At 38.8% G+C, this 23,824-nt stretch overlaps 1 protein-coding gene across 4 annotated transcripts in view; it reads right to left on the reverse strand.

Annotated features, from left to right (window-relative positions):
- KDM4C (lysine demethylase 4C) overlaps positions 1-23,824 on the reverse strand; it is a 197,579-nt gene that overhangs the window by 107,826 nt on the left and 65,929 nt on the right. The window lies entirely within an intron of this gene.

The following is a 23,824-nucleotide window of genomic DNA, read 5'->3' on the forward strand; positions in this document are numbered from 1 at the left end:
CAGATTCTATAAATAGATTAATTCAAGAGAGCTCTGAAACACGAAAGATTGCGGAAAGTGCAAAAAACACTGCAGAGGAGACAAGGGAAAAGTTTGGGCCCATCATTAAAAAAGTGAATGAGCATGATGCAACCCTCTCTCTACTGGAACTTCAGAGGAAAGAGAAAAATTTAAAATTAAGATTGGTTCCTGAAAGGGAAGGGGACAGCCTTGTGGAATTCCTTAAAGAGAACTTTATAGCTTTCTGGCAAGAGGAATGGGCCGAAGAAGATGAATTTGAGATAACAACAGCCTTTTGACTGGGCAGGAGGCAGGACAAGAAACCAAGGGATTGTCTTATCACACTGAGATCAAAGGAAGAAAGAGATAAAATACTGAACCTACACTATCAAAAGCCACTGGTGATCCAAAATAGTCAAATACAGATCTTTAAAGACATCCCCAAATACATCTTAGAGGTGAGAACCCTCTATAAAAATTTGGTTGACGTGCTGAAGAAAAATACCATACCATTTAGATGGGAGTTCCCACAAGGACTGTCCTTCAACTTTAAAGGAAGGAAGATCAAAATAAGAACAATTCAGGATAAAGAACAGTTTCTGGAGAGATACGTGGAGGACCTGCAGAAAGGAACTGTAGAGGAGAAAGAACCACCTGACATAGCAAATTTATCATTTGGACTTTTACCACCACCATCGGAGGAAGAACAGAAGCTTGGAGCAGTTGGAGGAACAGGTACTTAAATACAAAATGTCTCTGCAACTTCTTAGCTGGAATTGTAACGGCTTGAACCTTCCTCGGAAAAGACGTCAAGTTTTTCACATTTTGAAGAAAGAACAATTAGATTTAATATGTCTACAAGAAACCCATATTGCCAGAATACACAGGAAATTACTGATAAATAAGAGGCTTGGACAGGAATTTATCTCATCAGACAAAGTGAAGAAAAGAGGTGTGGTGATCTATGCAAAGGAAAAGTTGGTTCCAAAATTGATATTTAAAGATGAACAAGGAAGGTACCTGGCAATTGAAATACAAATTCAAGGAGAAAAGATTTTGATAGTCGGAGTATACGCCCCAAATGAAGGGAAGGCCGAATTCTTTAAGAAGCTGCATGAGACACTAATCGACTTTATAGACTATAAAATCGTAATGATGGGAGATATGAATGGAGTTGTCTCAACAAACATGGATAAAGCACAGAGACAAGTGATTTCAAAAGAAGGGAGACTACCAAAGACTTTTTTTGAAATGACCGAAACTATGGACTTGATTGATATTTGGAGAACAAGGAACCCTCTTGAGAGAGAGGGAACTTTCTTTTCTGAGGCAAAAATGACATGGACAAGAATAGACCAAATTTGGATTTCTAGCAGCCTGGCGCAAAGAACAAAAAAAGTAGAAATCTGCCCAAAAACCTGCTCCGACCATAACGCCGTGAAGATGGAGATGAAACTAACAACAACTGGATCCTTTAGATGGAGAATGAATGACACCCTATTTAGAGATGAGGAGATTTATAAGAAGGCCCTTAAAACATTAAAATATTACTTTGAGATAAATTTGAGAACAGAAGTGGAGAAAAGAACAATTTGGGACGCAAGTAAAGCCGTGATGCGAGGTTTCCTAATTCAACAGAATTCTATAAAGAGGAAGAAACAAAATGAGAGGAAAGAAAAAAATCTTAGAAAAAATAAAAGAAGGAGAGAAGAAATTGAGGTCTAAACCAAAGTCCCATGAGATCTTGAGAGAAATAAAGTTTTACCAGATGCAATACATGGAGCTTATGAATCAACAGATAGAATGGAAGATAAAGCAAATGAGACAAAAGACTTTTGAATCAGCGGATAAATGTGGGAAACTTCTGTCATGGCAACTGAAAAAAAGGCAGAAATTGAACACTGTGACAAGTCTAGAAATGGATGGAAAAAGTATCCACAAACCTAATGAGATAAATAATTGCTTTCAAAGTTTTTTTAAGAAACTGTATGCACAAGGGCCAGTTAACGAACAAGAAATAGAAGAATTTATCAGAAAATACGGTCTACCAAAAATTTCAGAACAAAGCAAAAGGATCTTAAATGAGAAAATAACAGAAGAAGAAATAGAGGGTGCCATTCAAAGCATGAAACTGGGAAAATCACCAGGACCAGATGGCCTGACGGCTAAATACTACAAAGTGCTGAAAGAATGGCTGATACAACCACTGAAGCAAGTTTGCAATGAAATTTTGGAGGGGAAAAAGGCACCTGAATCGTGGAAAGAGGCTTTTATTTCACTTATACCGAAAACAGAGACTGAGAAGAACCAGGTTAGAAACTACCACCCTATATCTTTACTTAACGTGGATTATAAAATTTTTGCAGACATTTTGGCAAAAAGATTGAAAAGAGTGTTGATAGAGGAGATTCATAAGGACCAAACAGGCTTTCTCCCAGGGAGACATATGTCAGACAATGTGAGGAACATTATAGACATTTTGGAGTTGTTAGACGTTGATATTAACAGGAAGGCAGTTCTGATTTTTGTGGATGCGGAGAAAGCCTTTGACAACATCTGTTGGACTTTTATGAAAAAGAATCTCCAAGGGATGGGGGTAGGCCAAGGTTTTGAAAACGGTATAGGTGCAATATATACTAAACAAAAAGCTAAGTTAATTGTAAATAATGTGGTAACAGAAGAAATCTTTATAGAAAAAGGTACACGGCAGGGATGCCCAATATCCCCTCTGCTTTTTATATCAGTCCTGGAGGTTTTGTTAAATATGATTAGAAAGGACCAGTTGGTTAAAGGAGTTCAGGTCGGAGTTAGACACTACAAACTAAGAGCATTTGCAGATGACCTAGTATTGACCCTGCAACAGCCAGACACTAGCACTAAAAGAGTATTAGAACTAATTGAAATATTTGGTCGAGTAGCAGGTTTTAAATTGAACAAACAAAAAACGAAAGTGTTGGAGAAAAATTTAACAATGGAAGAAAGAGAGAGATTTCAGAATGAAACAGGCTTGGAAATAACGAAAAGGGTAAAATACCTGGGGATAAACTTAACGTCCAAGAATGTGAACTTATTTAAGGATAATTATGAAAAATGTTGGTTAGAAGTAAAGAAAGATCTGGAAATATGGTCAAGGCTGAAACTTTCCTTGTTAGGCCGAATCGCTACTATTAAGATGAATGTATTGCCTAGAATGTTATTTTTATTTCAGATGCTGCAGATTGTGGATAAGATGGACTGTTTCAAGAAGTGGCAGAAAGACATATCAAAATTTGTCTGGCAGGGCAAAAAGCCCAGAATAAAATTTAAGATTTTAACTGATGCAAAAGACAGAGGGGGGTTTGCCCTGCTGGACTTAAGACTTTACTATGAATCGGCAGCTTTTTGCTGGTTGAAACACTGGCTACTTCTTGAGAACACGGACATTTTGGATCTGGAAGGGTACGACAATAGTTTTGGTTGGCATGCATATTTATGGTATGACAAGGTAAAGGTGTATAAAGGATTTAAAAACCATATTGTAAGGAAAGCACTGTATAAGGTTTGGATCCGATATAAAGATCTGTTGGAAAGTAAAACCCCCAGGTGGGTGTCACCAATGGAAGCGAGGGAAGTAAAAAAGCTTAATATGGACTCTAAATGGCCAAAATATCATGAAATTTTAGAATATGATGGTGAAAAGGTTAAACTTCAGAGTTATGAGAAATTAAAGCCCAAGGTTCGAGATTGGTTGCATTATCATCAGATAAATGAGACATTCAAACAGGACAGGAAAATAGGATTCCAGAAAGAGAGGTCAAAACTAGAAACAGAATTGTTGGAACCCAATACTAAGAACTTATAAAAAATGTATAACTTGCTGTTGAAATGGAATACACAGGATGAAACGGTGAAATCAGCTATGATTAAATGGGCACAAGATATTGGTCATGATATTATGCTTGCTGACTGGGAACAGTTATGGACCACCGGTATTAAATTTACTGCATGTAATGCTTTAAAAGAAAACATTATGAAAATGATCTATCGGTGGTACATGACCCCAGTCAAGCTTGCAAAAATTTATCACTTGCCTAACAATAAGTGTTGGAAATGTAATGAGACTGAAGGCACTTTTTACCACCTTTGGTGGACCTGCCCAAAGGTTAAAGCTTTCTGGGAAATGATCTATAATGAAATTAAGAAGGTCCTTAGGTGGACTTTTCCTAAGAAACCAGAGGCTTTTCTCTTGGGCATGGTTGGCCAATTGGTGTTAAAGAAGGATAGGATTTTCTTTATGTATGCCACTACAGCAGCAAGAATTCTACTGGCAAAGTATTGGAAGATGCAAGAACTACCTACTCTGGAAGAATGGCAAACAAAGGTGATGGACTTTATGGGACTGGCTGAGATGACGGGCAGAATCCGCGACCAGGGGAAGGAGACAGTGGAAGAGGACTGGAAGAAATTTAAAATATATCTTAAAAACTATTGCAAAATTGAGGAATGTTAAGATGTCAGGGGGTAAGAGGTAGAGAATTGCAGCAGTAACTAAAAAACTAAAGGAAATTTTATGGAAGGGAATTAAGACAATTGACTAAAGGGTTGCTAAAGAATCACTAAACAAGGATGCAGGGATGGGGAGGTATGGGGAAGTCAAAAGAAAGAAGGGTATGAAATGATGATCTTGAAGTTATAAGTTATATTGGTTTAATTGTTTTGTGTGTTTTGATTTTCTTGTTTTTCTTCTGTTTGTCTTGTTTTGTTTTTATTATGTGTTTGAAAAACGAATAAAAATTATTTTTTAAAAAAAAAAAAAAAACAAAGTTGTTGACCTTGGCCGGCCACTTCAGCAACAAAAGAGGAGCTCAAGGTGGCGGCGGCAGCAGAGCAAGGCCGGGGCCGGGCGCGCAAGCAGAGCCCAGTGCAACAACAGTTGAGCCCGAGGCTCGTGTGAGCAGTGTGTGCTGGGCGGGCCTCTCGACCGACCGCCAATCCCAGGCACGCAGGAGGACGGAGCCAGCTGGCTGCCTCAGCACCTCGCTCACCCACAGCAGAAGAGCTGTGGCGCTCCAATGGGCTCTGCTCCACTTGGCAGCGGCTGTCGGCTCTTCCCAATCTCCGGACTCTCAGCCCTAGCACCTATGGGTAAGACGGCCCTGCTGATGAACTATGGAACAATCTCTGAGATTCAAACATCTAGCAGGGAGTGAAATACATGTGCTACTCTTTTATATAATATGTTTGCATGTTTCTACAGACATTGATGAAGCTACCAGCATGAGTTTGACCAAACTGTGGGAAGCAGTGGAAGACAGGAGTGCCTGGCGTGCTCTGGTCCATGGGGTCATGAAGTGTCGGACACGAATAAACGACTAAACAACAAACAACAACAGACATTGATTGGAGTAATTTGTGGGTGTTCTTTTGTGCCTTTCAGAGGTAGTATGAAAGAACATTGGCCAATGCATAGGAGTACAGAGAATAAGGAGGAACTAAAATCCTCTTACTTTTACAAATGCTTTGCTGTGTTGATGTAGGAGGAAATTTTAAGATAACTTTACTATTGTCATCTGATTTCTATGGTGAGGGCTATCACTGTGGGTTTGCCTTTGAAGTTGATTAGAATACGGACATCATCATAGAATATTAGTCATCCTGATTCTTTTCCAACACATCTACCTCTCTTCTCTCCAGGTGGACATATATCTAGTTTAAACACCCTGCTTCCTTTTTTTCTCCCACTTCTGGTACTGCTGTCTTGAAGCAGTGCTGGATCAGAGACTAGGGTTTGAATAAAAGTGTGTTATGGGCCAGAGAGAAGCCATTTTTTCTAAGAATAAACCATCCTGACTCTAACGTCCTCAATTTTAAATTAGAAGCCAGTCCAAGTAGATATCTAATGACTTGTTTAAGGAACAATGGCTTCCTTATGGATTTGCTTTGTATTGCTAACAATAGCTAAAAATAAAAGTCTCAAATAGCATGTACATGTTCTCATATATAAGCTAAAGGGAAAATGTAAATACAGTTTCTGAACGTAGTGAAAAAACTCATCTAGGGACTGATCAAACATTAAATATTGCATTGCTATGCTATGCATCCGCTTTTCAATAAAGGCAGGTATGAATACTGCATTTTTAAGAAGTGAAAAGTACTTTTCCTTACACACTTCGACAAGCTTCAACAATTAAAACAATTTTGAATCATAACTGTTGAAACTGGATGCTGTCTTATTAACTCAAACCCTTGCCATTTGAAATTCTCTGAACAACGTTACCCAAACACAAAACAAGCTACAGATTTCATTAAAGTTAACTACATATAAATGCCTTCAGGTAGAAAAGTATAATTTATTACAAGGCTTCCTGTTGTTTGGCATATGGAATTCTGAATGCAAAAATTAAATAATAAAAAGAATATTAATGAAACAAACAATAAGTCTATTGCAACGCATAGCCTTCCCTGTCCCCAACACTTCCCTTCAAATTCTAACATGGTTCAGCACAGAACCACGGCTATACACATTACTGTTTACTCTGGCTCTGGCACACTGCTCATGTTTGAAGCTGTGTACACATGCCATTAGCCACAATCCATATCTATCCTGTAGTTTCTTGAGAAATACTGCTGTCTAGTGTGTCTTCTTTCAAACCAGCTTCCATCTGATCTGAAAACACAAGCCACATCCACTTTGCAGTTAAGCTGAGTTGTGGAGATCTGAGACAACCATTGTGCATCAGATGACAGTACATACACAATGACAACTTCATGAACAGGAGTTCGGGGGGGGGACACTGCAAGCATGGGGAAACCAAACAGTTAATGCACAAGGAGTCAAGATACCCCCCCACCCGCCCACCCTCCCTCAGGTGTGTATAAAGGTAAAGGGACCCCTGACCACTAGGTCCAGTCGTGACCGACTCTGGGGTTGTGGAGCTCATCTCGCTTTATTGGCCGAGGGAGCCGGCGTACAGCTTCCGGGTCATGTGGCCAGCATGACTAAGCCGCTTCTGACGAACCAAAGCAGCGCACGGAAACGCCGTTTACCTTCCTCCCGGAGCGGTACCTATTTATCTACCTGCACTTTGACGTGCTTTCGAACTGCTAGGTTGGCAGGAGCAGGGACCGAGCAACGGGAACTCACCCCGTCTCGGGGATTCGAACCGCTGACCTTCTGATCAGCAAGTCCTAGGCTCTGTGGTTTAACCCACAGCACCACCCGCGTCCCTCAGGTGTGTATAATAATGTGCAAATGTGACTTGAAACACTTAAACCACAACCACACACACACAACAAAAAACCACCCTCTTTTTGCTATGATCTACCCAAAAAAATCATCCTGTTTAACAAAACAATTTGCACATAGTTGTTTTCCCGAGAAAAAATCAGTTAGAAGGCTTTTTCTCTATTATCACATCTACAATAAAACTCTTCTTAGCAAAGGTTTTCTAAAGTCCTGCATTAATTTATTCATCACATTGTTCACAGAACTTGGATATGTATACACAAAAACTGTGAGAGTTGTTATAACTGCATTATTCAATCTACAAAATGTGTGATGCTCCATCCTTGCAGAAACTAGATAAATTCAACTTATACTGAATTCAAGATAATATGTAAGTTCACTATAAAATTATGTCTCTGTCTCAATGCCAGCTTTCAGAGTCTCACTGTATATCTAGGATGAAGGTAACTGATAAGATTGGGCAAAATGTTTTGTACAGCATGCAAGCTGTTTTTTAGTCTTTAAATGCCCATTAATCACCCCTTTCTTTTTAAAAAGTGTTCTTTAAAAATGGCAGTTCTACAATACACATCCTTTTTCAACTATACTGTATAATCATCTCTCAGGCTCACAGATTTCCAAGAGAACATTTTAGAACATATTGCTGTTATCCGGAAATCAAGCATAAATAAAACAGCTGATATCAGTTCAGTACTTTGGCAGGCAGTAAAGACCATTCTAAGACAATTCTACCTCTCTATGTCCAATTGGATTTCTGGTGCCAGAATAGACATCTGTACACCCTATACAGTAACGATAAGAAAGTAAGGCTATTAATATAAACGTGTAAAAAGGAAATCACGACACGACAACCCTTTTATGAGTGGCGGGGAAAGTGGCTGCCTATTGTGGTCTATTCACTGTCAAGAAAGGAAAGTGCAGAAATATATTCTACGTTCAGAATATGAATTGTGAACAAGTATCCATTAGAAAATGTGCAAGTCATTCTCTTGGCCATTTGACAGATTAAATTAGAGTGCAAAACTTAGTTTGGAAGTAGAGAGCAAAAATCAATATGAAACAGACTTTTCTGCTGTAATTCTGGATAAAATAGATTTGGCATAAAGTCAGCGTTGGAAGGTAAGACATTGTAAGCCCTCGGCTCCTACCTCTACTTTCCAACTCCTGATTTCAAAAGAAATAATAAAATATCTTCCCTATGCCACCAGTATATAGGCACCCCCAATTTCCCCAACATGCTACCATTTCTATTGTGACAAGAGAAGACCTTTTCATATGTATTTCCAAATGCAAACAAAAATCCAGTGACTATTATTTTCCGGAAGCTGCTCATGCTCATTTATTCAATACTGCAGGACTGGGGGTACAATTAGGATGGGAGGAACGGCTCAAAGCAAGATACCAGTAGTGGGTTCTTCAAAGCAAATCTTACTTCTCTCTCTCTTTTGAGGGCAACAGTACTTGCACCCCTTCTGCAGAATACTTTGAAGAATCCAGTGGCAGTAGAAGTGTTTGGTTTCCCCTTCTAATAACCCAACCAAGCACCCAGCACACACTTCTTAGATACTATATCCAGCAGAAAAGAGGGGTCCTTCTTTACCACTCTGCTTGTTCAAGAAGATGGAAGAACGAGATCCTATGAGCTCCTTGTGTCCTTTGATCCTTGCTAGGCTGGTAGCTGCAGCATCCCTCTCTGGCCATCTGGAGTGCTGGCACTTCAGTGCAGCTCAGTCAGGGGTTCTTGCTGCCTGAAAGCTACCACAGTGGAATAGGGTCTAAATCAGGCATAGGCAAACTCCGCCCTCCAGATGTTTTGGGACTACAACTCCCATGATCCCTAGCTAACAAGACCAGTGGTCAGGGATGATGGGAATTGTAGTCCCAAAACATCTGGAGGGGTGAGTTTGCCTGTGCCTGGTCTAAATAGTTTGATCTACCGGTAACTTTAAAAAAAACCATTTCATAATCAATCTTCTTTTGCTGCTGCTTCTACAGGTGCTGGTTTGGCCAGAAAGAAAAGAGGGTGCACAACCTGGATGATCTATTAATTCTTGTAAAGGCAGGCTTCTTGATATCATCCTACAGCACAAGAGGATTTTTAAAACCCACACTTAGAGTTATTCCACAGTTGAGCTTTACTTTGCTGTTAATCCACATTTCCCCTATTCAAATTTTACTGGACTTATTTGAACATGTCTATGAGAAGCAACTTCAGTCTTTCTTGTTCATACCATTAGACATACCCTTTTTCGTTTGCCCTGCCTTCTAACTTGTTGATTCTATTATACTCATACCAACAGGGTATGCATGCAGTGTGGAAGCCTTGGGGTTTTTTTTGGGGGGGGGGGGTTTAAGTCGCCGCATAAGAGGTGTGCAAAAGCACACAATTAGGCAATTGTAAATTTGCTTGTGCAGTTTTTGGGATCCTTCAAGCAAAAGTGCACCAGAAATACCTACAAGCACAAGCGGAAAATAAATGAAAGCATTAAGGAAATAGTGAGCTTGGAAATGGGAGTAGCAGAAAGTGACAATTGATCCAACCACACCAAAGCACCAAAGCAAATTGTCTGCAACTCCGAGTGGATTGGTTTAGAGCCTGTTTCCCCCCCCCCCCCAATTTATCAGATTATTCCTGAATTTACAGGGGGGGAAGCATCAAGACAGGTGGTGTTTAGAGGGTAGCATCATATGGAAATACGCAAATTAAATGGAAACACAAACAACTGCAAACACACAGTAACTCCAGTGCAGAGAAGCCCTTAGATACATATGTTGATACTTTTAATGTATTCATAACACATTCAATTTAAAATCAAATCAGATTTTACTTTATTGGCCAATATTTCCCATCAGTATGAGAAAAGGGAGGAATGTTGATTTGCTCACAGAGGAATCCTAAGAGAGTGTAAGAAGTCTAAACTGTAATAAATATCAGTCTATCTAATGGTGTCTACCAATAAGCAGAATGCACTTCCACTTTTGCAACAAGACATCCTCTTCCTTTCCTCCCCTTTTCAGTCCCTCACATGCCCCCCCCCCATCTGCTTTGAAGACCTGGGGAATTCTCATGGGGGTGGGCACAGGGCTTCAGAGAGTGATGGAGAGGATGGGAAATTACGTTTGTGCAATGCTTCTTTGTGGAAATTTCTCTCCAAATGAAGAATCCTCTAACTGAGAAGTCCCTTTGGAAGTTCATTCTCCGTTCTCATTTCTCAATCGTAATTTTAAGGGACACCCAAATAAATATATAAAATCCTGTATGTTTGCTGAAATCTGTATGGTAGGAAGCAGCGATGCAAACCCGACCTACAAGCATGTTGCAGGATTAATCAAAGATAATATTCATTTTGTGTGAGAAATGTTCTTATGCAAACAAAGAAGAAAATGATCTAAGCATGTTTCAGAGGTTTCTCCCCACCACCCTTTTCAACAGTGTTTTGGTGTTTAAATACCATTTTGAAGTACAGTACTTAAAAGATTGCGTGGCAAGAATTTTGAATAGTTAATAGGGTTATTTTTTATTTACACTACACATGATATGGCTAAATTAGATCATTAAATTTTAACATTCCACAGAGGAATGATAACGGCTTTCTGATGATGTCAAAACAGTGGGAATAAAACTTTTGCATTCAGTGTTCCAGTGTAATCAGCACGTTATTTTATGTGCAGATGCTACTTCACCAAATTATTACCACATTGTTCCATCTTTAAATAGACAATTCAGCAGCATATGCTTAGTTAGGAATTAAGTTTTTTGCAGTAGGGTATAATGTACTGTTATTTCCTACTAAAATATATTTAAAGGGAATAATGCTTGATATAAAAAATGATGTGAATAATAAATGAGCTCTCTCCTAGAACGGTAGCTTATCCTTAACATGGAGGGGGCTATCTGTCATGGATGCTTTAGCTGAGATTCCTGCATTGCAGGGGCTTGAACTAGATGACCCTTGGGTCCCTTCCAATTCCATGATTTTATGTTTCCATGATATATGTATTTAATGTACTGAGCTACACACAGGATCAAAAACAATAATGGAAGCAACATCTTAAAACAACAGGAGAAAGGAGAAATACATGAGTAGAGAACAGGAACTTCGAAGAATGTTTGTTTTATGTTTTTAGATATGCTGTAAGCCGCCCAGAGTGGCTGGGGAAACCCAGCCAGATGGGCGGGGTATAAATAATAAAATTATTATAATTGTTATTATTACTTCATGATAGAAGTTACACCGAACCTTTCTGAAAATTGACTCCCAAGATGAAATGAGATTCAGATTGGGAAGTTTAATAATACAACCGCACATACTTTGTTCCTAATTGCTTGCTTGTTTTAATAATCACATATTTCCTCAGAGCAATGGATTTTACATATATAATAGTTATTAGAAAGTAGGTACATTTTGTTCAGCTTAATCTCAAAGCCTCTAATTAGAAGCTTTGGAAAGGTTCTCAGTTTTACAGGCCTCAAACCAGTGAACCTTGTAGTCAACCAAATATTATAACTGCAGTGGAAGCCAAGGATCGAGAGTGCAAGGCATGCAAGATCTAACCACAAGAAAGTTTCTAGTGCCACTTACACAATAACTCTTGGATTACCCAGCTGTTGGTTTTAGGGCTGTTGGTGGTATAATGCCTTGGGACCTTCCTACTGCTCAGCTGCTTTTTGCTTAAAAAATAAATGAGAAACTGCCCAAGCTAAACATTTGACCTACAAGTGATTTCAGCAAAGCTTTTCAGCTGAGCTACAGTGTTTGCAATCACAATTACAATGGTCTCGTTTTCAAAGAATAAACATGGAAACAGAGCATAAGGCTGTGTCTCCTGAGGTAGACAATCAGCCACTATCCAGCCAGACCCCATCTAAAATCGACTCTAATTACCCTACTGTGTGGCAATGCTAGGTCTTGCTCTCTGCACTGGGGACATGGCATATTTTCTGTAGAGAAAATAAGAGGCACATTTAAAAGACTGAGAGAAAATTCCTCCTCAGTGATCCCATTATCAATTGCTGGTATGTACCATTTGTGAAAGTAGGTTGGGAATCAACTGTCTGACGGCCTCCCTTTTAAAAAATACATTTCAAAAAGCCATTTCAAAATCCCATGCCATTGCTGTACATTCAAAATTAGCATGTAAGGAAAATATTAGGCTAGTATCTTATCAATGTGCATAAGTCTTGCATTGATATAGAGCTTATCAAAATATCAAAGTTACCTTTGTTTGTACTCAGGTGAACTAAATTTTACTATAAATATGCATAAAGGGTACAATCTAGCCAACGTTAGCCATTAGTTAAGTTGCACTGATTTAATATAGAACATGCCTAATTTTGCCATTGATATTTGTGGATCTTAGACGTAAAAATCTTTGGCCGGATAGGCTCTATGTACAGTACATAAATATTTATATATCTATATATTAAATTTTAGTGATTTAATTGAATGGATCTCAAGATACCCAATAGCTAACTATATGTTTCAAGGCAAGATAGCATGGTTGCAAGTTACAGCTTCACATTTAGCTAGACTTGTACATAAGCCAAAACAATAAATAGAGCAACTTTCATCAAATTCATAACAGCCATTTTACATTCAGTCCTGGTTTTTTTAAGAGCAATGGGAGAAATTCAATGCGTCATTCACCAGATTGCTCAATTAATGTAAGTATTTTTGCTTTCCTGATGGAACTATCTCCCATCTCTTTCCTTGGCATGCTGTTCCTGGGGTTTCCAAATACCTCCCTGATTCAGTTGGGGGTGGGGGGGCATGCAAAGCGAGGAGAAGGGCAAAGCAGCATTGCACTAGCAAAAGTTATTGCACTGGCTTCTGGGGAGGGGGACTACTTAATTGAATCTGGCCCAATATATTGTAGCTTTCCCTCTACCACTTCTTTTTAAAATGTGCATTTTTAAGGAAATTAGTGTTTTCTGCAAAAACCACCAATTCAAATGCTACTTAGTTGTTTTTAATTCTACCATAATCTAGAAAATAATGCTCGTAAAACAAAACTGAATACAAATGAAATACCAAATAAAACATAGATTTGTTTACAGATTTGTTTACCTATTCACTGAATACTAAACTTAGAAAAGAAGGTCTGGGAACTACCATACTTTTTCGTCTATAAGACGCCCCCATGTATAAGATACCCCCTATTTGGGGGGACTCAGATTTAAGAAAATGGGGAGAGATGTATCCGTGTATAAGACGCCCCCTAATTTTTGATGTTATTTTTTTTGGGGGGGGAATTAGTCTTATACATGGGGAAAATACGGTATATTAGACCACAGGAATGAGGGTAACAGTCAAGGTTGACTGCAGTTGTGAACTTAGATCTCCAGTAGTCATTGCTGTTACACAGCAAGTCATCTTCTCCACTAGTCATCCTCTCCACTACATTTAAGTTTTGGTATTCCGCTGCAAAAAAAATAAAAAGGAATAAAGTCCATATTCCATTTAGAAAATTCTGGCATTGCCTTAATAGAAGTATGAGAAAAATATTATTCTACCTCATCAAAAATGTGCAATGTTCCACATCAGAGAACAACATTATTGACAAAAAGTCTTAGATATATAACGAAGCCTCATTTGAGGTATGTTAAGAAAGTCTAGATAACTGAGTGGAGTGCACCATGCTGTAACAACAATCCACTGAGCAATGAGAAAAGGTTTAATTTTCCATATTACTGATATTCATAATTTCTAAAGATGACATTGTTACTTCGAATAGTTCTGATACAAAAAAGTGGCACCAACCACCATGTATTACCCAACAATTGTGCTATTTCTGTGTACTGGAGTCATTCCCAGGTGATAGGCCAAGGTCCAGCGCTGGTTGTAGGGAGTCACAAACAATTCCTCAGGCCATAAGCCCTAAGACTCTTAAAACACTAGTGGCAGAGACTGGATTAGGGTTGTTTAACCTCATGCCATAATTCTTATTAGAGCACTGTGTACTGCAACAACTTTACATTTCAATAATAATAATTCTCAACCTATTAACCCCAGTCTAAATCGCTACATTTTCAGTGGACTTATCACCACACTCAATATAACCACCAGAACCTCCACAGCAACTTCGTCTTGTATCTTCCACATCAATATGCAATTCAAACCAGCTTCTTTCCCCTCGTCCTTCTCCTGTCAACATAACCACAGCCACTAGGAATGCATGGAGAAGGCAGATTCCCCGAGGTGAGTGAGCACTGAAGTTTCAAAAAGGAGAGCTGCCAATCATAGTCAGCCATCTAACAGATGGCTCAATCTACCCTTCTTCCACTATCCAGACAGAAAGCACAAGCATTTGTTTGGCACTCTAAGGGCTTTTCATAGAGGCAGTGGGAACTGCATCTGTATCTCTGAACTCATGCACTGGCATCAGATCTACCCTAGCAGCCTTGAATTCAATTGATTTAACTGTGCTTTTCCTTTTAGCCAGCAGGGGCACCTACAAATTGTCACTGTTTTGAAGAAATGATTCGAGCATATTCTGCAACTTTAGGTTTGCACAATTAAAGTGAATTAACATGCTCCATCACCTTAGCACAACATTTCTTTAAAAAAAAAAAACCTCAGACTGTTTGCAGTTAGGAAAGTGAAGGGGAAACACGTGGAAAAGTGAGGGATGAATGATCAATTGGAAACTGTGTAAGCACCATGCAAGCAAATAGGGATGAATGGTAAAATGCCAAAAGAGGAAAAAACAGAGCAAATGACTATCATGCAAATGAGAAACACTGTAGTGCGACAAGTAATTTATTTCTAAATCATAGAATATTAGAGCTGGAAGGGACCCAAGGGTCATCTATTTCAACCCCCTGAAATGCAGGAATCTCAGCTGAAGCATCCATGAGAGATGGCCATCCAACCTCTGCTTAAAAAGCTCCAAGGAAAACCTCCAGTAAGATTGGTCTCAAATAAAATCATCCTCTTTGTAACACCTGGAAAGAAAAGCTAAACAGGGAGAAAAAGGTCACTAGAGGATATGCATAGCATAAAAGGGAACAAATGATCTACATGTATAGGAAATTAGTAAGTACATTTGCTGGACATTTGTCTTGCAATGACCTGTGAACACTGACCTTCAGAGAACCTTTCTTATATGTGTCTGGAGGGAGAGGGGCTATTGTTTCTTTTGTTTTTGTTTTATTATGTATTTTGTGTTTTCATTTTGTATTTTTATGTTGTAAACAGCCCTGTGCTCTTCAACTGAAGGGTGATGCAGTACAGTATACATATTCAATAAATAACATAAAAAGTACTTTGTTATCATTAACCTCCTCCAGGAGGATGACTATGGGCATTAGTGCCAATGCTGGGGGGGGGGATTTCAAAATTCCTTCCAATATGAGCTTTCGTGTGCATGCACACTTCTTCAGTGTGTATCTGAAGAAGTGTGCATGCACATGAAAGCTCATACCAATAACAAACTTAGTTGGTCTCTAAGGTGCTACTGGAAGGAATTTTCTTATTTTGTTTTGACTACGGCAGACCAACATGGCTACCTACCTGTAACTAATGCTAGGAAAAACCTAGAGCCTCAAAACTATATGGTGCCCAAATGAAGCAGCAAGAAGCTGTGGTGACTTTACACTGCAATTCCTACTAAATGAACTGGCACAAATAGTTGTAGAACTCTGTTTTAACTATCTGCATAATGACACTATGGCCCCATTCGCATGTAACGGATAGCCATGGTGAGAAAGCAGTGTGACTGTAAAATGTGCTCAGCCACACCCTGTCCACCTGCCTCTGGGAGAAACAGATCACATGGCTTGGCTTAGCATTATGTGTGAACTAGTGCTCCTGGTTTGTTTGTTTCTTCCAAACAAACCATAAGCAGTAAGCCAGGAACAACCCTTGGCTTCTCCTGCTCGTTATTTGTTTGAAAAGAAACAAGCCATGAGAAACTGGTTCACACATAATGCTAAGCCAAACCTCATGGTTGCAGATTTGGTGAGTCTATAGCAGAATTTCATAACAGATATTCGAGCATTCCCAAATTGGCTGCATCTAATTTGTTCCACTTTCAGGCTACTTGGATAATGAGTAATACTTGGGTAGCTTTCATTGAAGCAATAATTGGTCCCATATACTTTCGCAGATGCATTTAATCATTAATATAACAAGAAACGACAGCATTAGAAAGAGCAGAAGCACTAGTAAGAGTAGAAGGTCATCTCTTTATGACAATAAACAAAATGTTTCAGACACTTTCAGCTATGCAACTTGGAATTGAGAAAAATACAACACCACCACTTGTCAGGCTTGACATACATTTCTAATCTCACAAAAACTGTGGAGAGAAAGGAATAGAGATATTTAGCCATATGGACATTTTGTTGTTGTTGTGCTTGCTACCCAGAAAGATGTGAGAAAGATGTTCAGGTGTAGCAGAATATTTAAATTAACCCCTCCATTCCAAAAAGGCTAGCTCTCTTAAACTGCACTGGAGATTGCTCCTGAAACAAATAGGAGTATCTGCCTAAAATAACTACTATGACAGCAACAACAACTAGTACTTTTAAAGCTCTGCTATATGCACAGTTCTTACATATGTACATCTGAATTAAAGACACCTAATAAGAACTAATCAGAAACGGGCCACTATCTTAAACAGACTTTTAAATGCCACTATAAAAGCTGTTCATTTCCCAGCAATGGAAGCTGCTGTGGCTAAAAAAAAGAAACTACTTTAGAAAAAATATCCAGCTACGCATGACTTGTGCCTGTGTGTGTGTGTGTGTGTGTACACAAACACATAAGATATATCTGCTCTGTTTAGATGTTGAGTCCACCTAATCATTATAGTCAAATAAGCAAAATGTTCATTATGCAAAATTATGGTGGAGAGGATTGCAATATATGTCCGCACACATAATCACTTTTTTTCATGCTGTTATATCATTCATGTCCTGGACTACCATGTCAAATCACTGTAAGCAGTAAAGACACTGAAGGGAGACACATCTATAAATGTTGGATTGATACACATGACAGAAACTGGTATTTATCCTATAATAAATACCCAAAAGTATTTTACCTTGCATTGTACCTCTCTTGGTAGGCTGTTCCATATCTTGGGTGCTTATGTGGATAACTCTGGTTTTAAAATGGGACTGGGGTTGGGACAAAATGCACCAAAACTCCTAATGCAATAATATTTATTCTGAAGTATGAGGTGTTAAGTTGTGGGTGAACATATCAGACGACACAGCAATTCTTCAAACAGCTCTTGTTTATTCAGAGGCCAGAACAAAACTGAACTGAAGGGCTCAGTCAGCCTGCTTATATAGAGCTCCAGTACAACATTACTGTAGCAACTTTCTAAAACTATCCAATCACTGAACGTCACTTTCAAACCTTCATTTGCATAACTATCTACAGTATCCCCCTGCTGGCCTAGGGTAAGAACTTCAGTACATAACATTAAGTATGCTTAACCTAATAAGTATAAGGTACTTACAAGTTTTGTGAAACAGATACAACATGGAGAAATATCTCATGCAACTATATTTGCAAATTATTAGGTCACTGTAAGATGATTAATCAGATAATGCTGTTTGACAAAAATATATAAGAACTTATTTTTTAAAAAAAACAGTATCTGGTATCTATTTCATAACAGATATTCAGCAATCTCTTAGCAGTTCTATTGAAGTAAGACGGCAACCAAAGGCACAGAATGCAAATAGTGGTGCTGAGTCTAAGACACTTATACTAAATGGTCCTCCCAAAATGAAAACTAGTCAATCAGAAATATGACTTAATTTGTTTGCCCTTTAAATACCATTAAATACTGTGATACTTCATTTACAGTCTATTTATTCCACTGCCAGAACATGCTTTTTATCTACATTAAACTGAAGCTGTCTTTTAAAACAAAAACAGAACATACTACAAGAAACTATGACTTCAGGTGTGTCAGGGTTTCAACACATTTTTATTCTACAACAGACTAAAACTTGCAAGAAGGGGATTCGCATTTTGGTCTCTATACATTATTGTAACAGAAGGCTGTCCATTTTCTTCCAACTATCTGCTTCCTCAGTGAGGGCAATGGTTTGATTCAAATATGTCAAGGAACCCAGCAGAGTTGAGATTACTTCCATTAAGACAGCAAAAGAAGGGAGGAAAGGAATGACATCTGACTATAGCCTCAGAGAACATTATCAAATAATATTTCCTTAACATGCTCTAATAGATTTTGGAAGTGAAAAGAATTTGAATTGCAAATTAATTCTTTATCAGTTGTCACAAATTCCCCACGTCTTTAAAATTGAGAACCATGATATAAACGACACAACCTTTTCTAATCCCTTTCTATATAGACTTCAATAAGAAATAATAATAAATATTTAAATGACATAGAGGTAAAGTTTTTATAAAGCCTGTTATATTATTACAAGAGTCATAAACCAGGATAAGTACAAATCAGGATAAATACAATACCATCACCTATATTTCTCAGTGATATACACAATAAAGGAGAAGGGGGTGGATGACTCTACAGAATATGTTGCAATGTACTTTTAAAGGTCTGGTTATCATTGGATTGTCCTGCAGGCATCTCAGGCCTGTAAGGTACTGGGAGACTTAAATCGAAGACTTTGGCAAAAGGGCTTAGGTGCTTTGCACTAAGGCAATTTGCTGGCCTAATCTCTGTTGTTCAGTAGGGCCGCTGTGCTAGAAATTTGTTGCCAAGGAAGCACACTCCTCTTCTCATTTTAAGTATGCCACTAGTTTTCAAAGGATGGTTCCTCCTCCTATGTAAGTGGGGTGAGACCTCCCAGAACATGCAGGTGCCTTTCTCCATGTTCTGCTTCTAATGCTATCAAGTCATTTGGACAAACCTGTTGATTGGCAACCTGGATCCCTGGAGAGGGATAGCTCTGTGCCTGCAGCCCTACAGAACCCACTGTTAAACATATTAGCACCCATAAAGGTTTGTAATGTCCATTACAGTGCAAACAGGGGAAATCTACTAGGGATCCAAATACCCTTCTAAGTATTCAGGAAAACCCCACCCTGGCATAACGACGTACAGTGGTACCTCGGGTTGCATACACTTCAGGTTACATACGCTTCAGGTTACAGACTCTGCTAACCCAGAAATAGTGCTTCAGGTTAAGAACTTTGCTTCAGGATGAGAACAGAAATTGTGCTCCGGTGGCGTGGCAGCAGCAGGAGGCCCCATTAGCTAAAGTGGTGCTTCAGGTTAAGAACAGTTTCAGGCTAAGAACGGACCTCTGGAACGAATTAAATACTTAACCCTTGGTACCACTGTATTTAAGTCTAGGAGTTTGATTCAGTCTTGCTCAGCTTTGCATGCAACCTTGCCCCTGTACCACTACAGTTTCTTCCTGTCCCCATTTTAACCATCCCCACGTCAATTTTTATAGCTCATTTGTTAGGGCTCCATGACAGCCTCCATCCCCTCTTCATAGCCTTTCCCCTAAGGCTTTTCCATACCACATGGGGCTTAAGGAAAACTATAGGGGCTTAACCCCTGGTCCCCTTTCATCACAACATTTTCCCTGGATGTTCAAAGAAAAGAAAATAATGGGAGAGAACAGGTTCTCAAAGTGCCACAATGTTTTATCTTGGCCAACATGCTTCAAGATTCATTCATGTGTGGCAACACATCTTACCAGTCTACTTGCTTTCTGTACCTTTCTCCTTTGCCAAATCCTCAAAAACGAATGAGGAACAAACCTAAGCAACCCCAGTGTTCTGGTGCCAAGGGAATCCTCCTGATTTAAGCAGAATCCTGAAAAGTCTTCTACTATCCCCCTTTGCATTTAAAAAAGTAGGATCTGAACTCAGGGTTCCCCCTGCCCTCTAGTTCGGTCTCTTTTCTTGCTTCTCTAACTTCTCTCTTGGCCACACAATGCCAATTTGTAAGCATAACTGACGGGTAGGGTGGGCAAGAACCCAAACCACAGGCTTCTTCTGTTGTCCAGTGGCCCTGTTTTAGACATGACTAGGACAGACACATTATTATTGGTAATTAGTGGAGATAATCACTATACATTTAACATGATCTGCTAATCCAGGCCTTCGTGCATGAGCATCTGCAAGTGAAATTGAACTGCACAGAAAGAATCAGAACATGCTAAGAACGAAACTGACATTTTAGCAGTTTGCAGGAAATGAATGAATGAATGAAAGAATGAATGAAAATACTGAAATATTTAAACTCATTTTATTGGCTTTATTTTGAGTATGGGATAAAGGAAATGACTGTGATAAGCTAGAAGAAGAGCTGGAATCTGAATATTGGATTTTCAAATAAACACAGATGTTAAGAATCCGTTGCCAACCATGCTTTGGTATAGCCTCTGGACAAATGCCAATTCAATCAGCTTTCACTCTAAAGAGACTGAACAAACCCTTTGTGAAATATAAAATTCTGTCTAAACTTGAATATCGCAGATAAGAACACTGATAATTATCTTTGTCCCACCAGACTGAAAAAACAGAATAGGCAAAATGACACTTTAAAAAACAGTCAGTTTAAAATAGTGAAAATAACCTTTCAAACTACACCCCTGCCCAATTAAATATTGCGCTTTGAAATATTGCAGACAAATTTTCAAATGACTAGTTTTTCCAATTAAAGGCTGTGGGCTGGATCCAAAGACCCCTGTGGGGAAGAAACCCAATCCCCCACAAACATACAGCATTACCCCATGCCACATAATGAGCCTCTGAAGGACCACCACCCCCTGCCATTTTTAGACCCCACTGGGATCTGAGCTGTTTCCTTTTCACTATGCTTTTTATGGGATAAACACAGCAACAACAAAAAATTGTACAGCAACTTCTAACTGAAATGGACAAACTGTACACAGTTTGTAACACACTTCCACAATCAATCTGAAATGGATTTTAAACTATAACTAAAGTCAGAAGAGCTACTGTTCTGCATACCCAGAAAGATGGCATTCTCTTTCAACAACAATACATGCATGTTATTATTTCCTTCACCAACAGAAAAACTATTTTTTATGATTCAGGCAGACTTAAATACTGCACATCCCATATACTATTTGGTGGAAATGCAATAGCTGACAGCAGCTATATAAAAGTGGCATCCAGCGTTAATCATAATCATAGGTAAGTATTTCTCGCCTCACTTTCTAGAGCCATTTCCAGGTCATCTAAAACAAGGAACAAAGGGAAAGGATGAAACCATTTTGTATGCCACATAGGCTCTCCGGTAAAATGTATAAAGGATCTATGTTACAGTAAAAACAGATATCTTGTCACCCTGCACAATTTGCAAGAATTTATAGAAGCACTCCTATCTGACAACCAGACACCTCTTCCCTACCTCAATGGCATATAGAAAGAAAGAACTAGAGATGGAGTTTGACCAGGAGAAAATGAAATTCTGCTGGTAAGTTTGCATGAACGTGTGAAACTGCATATCGCTGTCATTTCTGATTAATTCCAATAGCTAACCAAGTTCCACACTGTGTCCAATTGCTGTATTTCTTCTATCTTATATTCCTCCTTGGATCCAAACATAAATGGACCTTCATTTGAGATTTTTTTAAAATGGGCAAAAGAAATCTTGCTCTATTTTGTAGATAACAAAACTAAATGTAACCACGAGCATCTTTAGAAATAAGAACCACCACCCCAAGGAGATTCCAATGTTTTTTTTCAACAAAGGAATGGCAAGCATGGGGAGCCACTTCACTAGTACCTCACTGGATGTTTTTCTGCTCAAAATGCACCCCCAGCTGTTTTCTGCCCCATGTGGGGACTGGAAAATATTGATAAGGCATGGGGAAGTCCAACTCCCATGCAACCCCAGCCTGCATGGCCAATGGTTGGGAATGATGGGCACTGTAGTCCAGCATCATCTGGCAACCCACACATTCCCCAGGCCTGATATAAATGCTCATGTTTTGTCCCCCATGGGACAAAAAGCAGCTTGAAGGGTTAATTCTGAAAGGCAAATGGATGGGAGAGAAAAGGTTAATCACCTCCCTCCTCCAAGCCAGTCCTCAAATACTGATTTCGGTCTCCCATGCTGGCTTTTCATTAAAACAAAACAAACATGTTGAGAGGATTTTTAAACTGCCTGTAATTGAACGTATTTCACCACAAACTAATGATGAAGACTAACCCTGGGACAGCACTGCACAGTTAACTTGGGAAGGAAATCGAAATAATCTCTTCCAAAAATCAAAATTTTGCAAAAGAAAAAGCATGTAAGTAGAAAGAAGGAAGAAAAGATTGACAATGGCTTGCAATACAAGCAACTAAATAAGCATAGGCCAATTCTGCAGACTGACTATGCCAATTCTGAAGCATGAATCTCTCTCTCTCTAGTGTGTGTGTGTGTGTGTGTGTGTGTGAACACTACAATCCCAGAGGAGTTAACTACAGCATAACAAATACTCCAACAGCATCTGACTGTATGGATAACATAAAAATAATGTAAAATACATGGAAGAGTTTGTTGCAACTTTCAGCAAATAAATTGTGATAAAGTTCTCTATTGATAGCATTAAAATCTGGACTAGTCACCAGTTTCTCACTGAACTTAAGGCACCACTCCTACAGATAACAACTTCATAAAGCTTCATTGTGCTGTTAAGGAGTAGTAATTATATTCACCTGCATGCTCACTGCTTTTTCATCATCAGGTTTGTACACAATATTCTGTTCTTATTTTTACGCAACATCCTTATAGCATAAGGTGCGCCCAATATTAGAGAAAACAAATTAAAGTGATTGCCTGCAAATGCATGAAGTTCTATTGCCCTCTGCTGATGAATGGGTAAAACTGGATATGAAAGCAGAGCATAGACACTAATAGACATGTTCTGAATATCTCTCCTCATAAATGGCATTGTAAGAAAATTCGAGTATCATAATTCTAGTGATATCCAAGTGTCAGCTCTGTTTTATAAGGGATTATCACAAAATACAATACTACAAAGGAGATATGAATAAAGAGTAAATATGCAATTTTAGATTTTTCTGCTCTGTGGGTTAGAAAATATACTGATCAAATTTAATTCTAAACCAAAATGTAGCTGCTCTGCAGAAGCCTCCTTTGACATAACAAAAAACTGTTGAGCTATTACAGCAGGATTTCCCCCTTTAAGCTTTATTTTCACACACCCCTAAAGGGGTGGGGGGGGTCAGTTGAAAGATATGAGATAGCAAAATATGATATTTAAATTGTGGGCTTGAAAAAGATTTAGGACAAGTTAGGAAGATATTCAGTAAATTGCACAATTTCTTACAATGCAGAACACAACTTTAGCAGCTCTCTCTCTCTCTCTCTCTCTCACACACACACACACACACACGAGAATCTCCAGCCTTATTTTGATTGTATATCAGACTGTAACCTACATAGCCCTTATGTTTAAATAATATTCAGCCCCTTTTTCGTATGGGGTTTTTCTGTTCATTTACAGTTTTGTATAATAAATGCAAACTTGGTTCTCATTTACAGTGGTACCTTGGGTTGCATACGCTTCAGGTTACATACGCTTCAGGTTACAGACTCCGCTAACCTAGAAATAGTACCTCAGGTTGAGAACTTTGCTTCAGGATGAGAACAGAA

The sequence above is a fragment of the Podarcis cretensis genome (assembly GCF_951804945.1).
Source record: "Podarcis cretensis genome assembly, chromosome: 17".
Lineage (NCBI taxonomy): Eukaryota > Metazoa > Chordata > Lepidosauria > Squamata > Lacertidae > Podarcis > Podarcis cretensis.